Below are 4,296 nucleotides of genomic sequence, written 5' to 3' on the forward strand. Positions count from 1 at the left end.
AGAAAAGAGGGAGGGGCGGAGTGAGCGAGGGGGTTGTCGCATGGGGGAGAGAAAGCTGAGAGAGAGAGAGAGAGAGAGAGAGAGAGGGGGAACCGAGAGAGCGTGTGAGAGAAGAAGAGAAGAAGGAGATTGTTTGCCACTGTGCATTTGCCTAGCTGATTGTGTGTGGTGTATGGTGAATTTCGGAGGTGGTGGAGGTGAGAATTTTCAAAGTTATGGGAGTAGTGCCTTAGCCTAGTAATCTGTTTTCGGGAAAAACTGTCCGACTTTTGGTGATTTCGTGAGCTGCATGCAATTTTCTAGTTGGAATCTCACTTCGATTGTAGAGGACTTCTTGAAGATTAACATATCAAAATTTGAGGGAAAACGAACGAGTATTTGTTGGTGAAACCATTTTTCTTCAAAGATACTAGATCTGGAAACTGTTATGTTGATCTATTGTGATTCTGTGAATTTTGTGCAAGTATCCAGTCCGTATTTGATCTCGTGTTCTTGATGAGAGTTGTAGATGACATCTTAAGGAGCAACACACTGAAATTTGAGAATAAACGGACCGGTATTGATCGGGGAAATGATTTTTCTTTAAAGGGTTAAATCTGGAGATTGAGCCAAGAGTTAGGGAGAGTTATAAAAATTATAGCTTTGAGTCCAGAAAGAATTAGACTTCGATTTATTCATGGACTTTAATTTAGGTCTGATCTATAATATATTAAAATCTAAGAATTTTCAAAGTTCATTTAAAGGCTTAATCGAAATTATTTCCGAAACTATGCAAAAGTGGCGTTGGAAATTCTGTTGCTGTGATGTATGGACCTATGTGATTGATGTGAAACTTTCTTGACATGGTATTCTTTATGAAATATCTTTCTCTAGGTCTTGTCTACATTATGTTAAACTTTTAGAAATTATTGAGATTGTTTACTAATTTTTCAAGAATTATTACTAAAGAGATGCATTCTGTTTTATCCGAAAATTGTTCTATTTTCAAAAACCAATTAATTGTTTTATGAAATGTGATATCGTGGGTGTTATTTGTACTGCATATGTGGTGATATTTAGTATGTCACATAGCATCAAAAAGACTAGTTTAGACCTCGGATATTATTGCATCAAATGCTGATTTGAAAATGAGATATATATGTGAACATACATCGTGATGATGATGATATTGTCGGAGGTGTGAGCCGACAATGCCCCGGGAGTGTCGGGATGCCCGGTGTGTGTGTGCTGGAGGGTCCCCGGAGCTGGGATGCCTCCGGTGGTATATCGGGACGCACCTGTGGGATGCTTGTGGTATGTCGGTACGTAATTCCAGAAGGCAAGGGTAACCATTTTCATGGCGAGCCCCGGCGATTCCTCATTATGCCAGCTGGGATGCGAGATGCCCGGAATGTGTGTGCCGGAGGTTCCTTGCAACGCCAGGTTGGGTGCAAGCGATATATGAGGGATGCAAACACTGGTCCCTAGGAGAATGATGAGATCCTTTTAAATATCAAAATGAGAATTGAATCATGCACGTGTGTGTGTATGAGAATTGAATCATGCACGTGTGTGTGTGTGTGTGTGTGTGTGTGTGTGTGTGTGTGTGTGTGTGTGTGTGTGTGTGTGTGTGTGTGTGTGTGTGTGTGTGTGTGTGTGTGTGTGTGTGTGTGTGTGTGTGTGTGTGTGGCATGTGGTATAATTGCCTGTGAAATTGAGATGATATTGTTTGGCATTGAGAATGCGATCATGATGGCATTGAATGGATCTCATGAGAAAATATACATGATTGTGTGGATGACATGAATCATGCGTATGGGTACGTGCATATGGCATGAGATATAATTGTCCATGAACTTGAATTGGTATTGTCATATGGGAAATAATGATTAGTAGGGGTTATGAATGAATCTCATGGACATATATGCATGATGGCATGGATGATATGTGCATTTCGCATGAAATTGTGGTTGTCTTGCCTGTTGCATTGTGTAGTTTGGTGGATCTTTACTGCTGAATGGTTGTACTCACCCCTTTTGGGACCAACATTTCAGATTGAGCGATGCCTCTAGCACCTGTCACGCGTGGTACATATTATGGCTTACCGTCTGATGCCAAGGTCGAGTGCATGAAGCACCCCTATGTTGGTGTTCATGGTCTAGTGTTTATCCGAGTCCGTGTTTTGGTCATGTATAATGTGGGCCTACCTGATGGCCCTGTAGTTTAGGAGTTCCTTTCTATACACGTTCGATGCGATGGACTGATGATGGGGATGCTGCTACCGCCACCAGCCGATGCACCGGGTTGGGTGTGATTGGAGCGTGTGACTGGTGGAGGACGACACTTTTTGGGATGGCCAACACTAGCTGATGGATTGATGTTCATGTCTGATGTAAAGTCGGGTACTTTTGAGTATATCCGAGCTTAGTTAAAGTCTTGGCCTTTTGTTGTACCAACTCGTGAAATCCATCTTAGTTATGTAAATAAAAGTGATTTGGCCCTAAAGTATATATATATGAAATGTTGTAGTTGGTGTATATTGCATTATATTATTTGGTTTGAGTACAGGTTATGGAGATGATAAGTATGTTTCACATATGAACTGTGGCCGGGACCGATTAAGCATGGTAGTGGCAAGAACTTAGATAGGGTCGGCTACGGTGGTGTTGTGTTTGATTGATGAATTTGCAAGAGGTGTAGTGTGTTATGTTTGAAATTATGTGATGGTAAAGCTTTGGAAGAGGTTCGACCAGTGCATGGTTCGGTTAGGTCGTTAGTAGTGTCAGTTTTTTATGATTCTAGACTTAAAATTGTGCCAAAAAAGTGCAAGATATGTTTGGCTAAGTGGTGTGGTTGGTGTAACCGAATTGTGTCTTCGGTAGTCGTCAATTTTGAGTCGAACTAGTCTTAGATCATCCGAAGGATGCACGCGTGTGTTTGGGATCGAGTCCTTGGGATTTGTCAATCCTAGTTAGGAGTTTTTTTTTTGGGGGGTAAAGTATGCATGTTTAACAATAGGATAATTACGCATGGATTGCATGTTTAAGATACCATGTAATGAATACCATTAGAGAGCATACCGATAATGCCCCCATGGATTCGGAGAGAAATTTAGGATACCCAGAAAGAGCGTACCCTAAATACCCTAGAGTTTTGGATGCCATGTTTAGTGGACCATGAAGCCTGCATGGTCGGAGAGCATACCAGCATACATCGTGGCAGATCAAAGAGTGCACCAGAATTCTGCTAGACAGGAGTTTCTTCCTCCTTATGTGGTTCGGCGAGCACACCACCCATATGTCTTGGAGTGGAAATATTGATTCATAGTGAAAACTAAAACGTGTGAATCGTATGCGCATGTGAAGTCGAGTCATTCATTAAGGTCATTAGGTTCTTTTATCATGAATCTAGATATATTTGAGTCCTATTGTTATAATTCACCTATCCTTAGTCTCATATAGCACTATTTATGCCATTGTCGTTGGGTGAATCACATCATGTCTTAGATTTTTCGTACGTATGATGGGTGAATCGTATGGTATAGATTTTTGGATATTTAATTTGCTGAGCATTAGCTCATTCTTGTTGATATTCACATTTTTCAGATCCATAGATATGGCTGCAGTTCTTGCTACCCCTATCTCGCATTACAGCGTCCCAATAGACTTCGAGGGGCGATCGTATGAGCTCGCTCCTGATATGGGTAGACATTTCCTCATTATGGGTAGACATAGGCTTGCCTGTTGGCCGCGTTGCCTATGTCTACGCCAAGATCGGAGGACTCCTGATAAGTCTTCTGCCACTCCCGAAGGATGGCAGCGGTAGGGAGTTGTAGGTGAGGGAGATGACAGTGGTAGGGATCTATTTTTGGTGGCATGGTCTTGACAATTTTTGGAGATAGGACCGTTGCTATTGAGTGATGGATGGTGTAGATAGCTCCTGGAGCTTAGTCATGATGGTGTGCATCTTTTTAACCTTCTAGTGTAGACCGTCAAAAATTGTGACATCTGGATTTCGCTGGACCTCGGAAAAGTAACGGTCCGTCACGGATTGACGAAATTGTTATCGAATTGCATCATTGGCACCAATTTTGGACACTATTTCATCGTCATCATCGGCACCGCATTAGGCCATCATTTCATCACCAACCGTTGTTCCGAGACATCGACTTTCGGAAAATTTTGGCCATGCACACATCCAATGGGAAAAGTACCAAAAAAGTCCTAAGCCTTTTTATGTTGTGCAAATTCAATCCTTTCCGACCAATTTTGACCGGATTTTGCTAAGCGGACGCCGGCCCGCTGACATGGCCTAATC

This window comes from Eucalyptus grandis, chromosome 8 (genome assembly GCF_016545825.1).
Source record: "Eucalyptus grandis isolate ANBG69807.140 chromosome 8, ASM1654582v1, whole genome shotgun sequence".
NCBI lineage: Eukaryota > Viridiplantae > Streptophyta > Magnoliopsida > Myrtales > Myrtaceae > Eucalyptus > Eucalyptus grandis.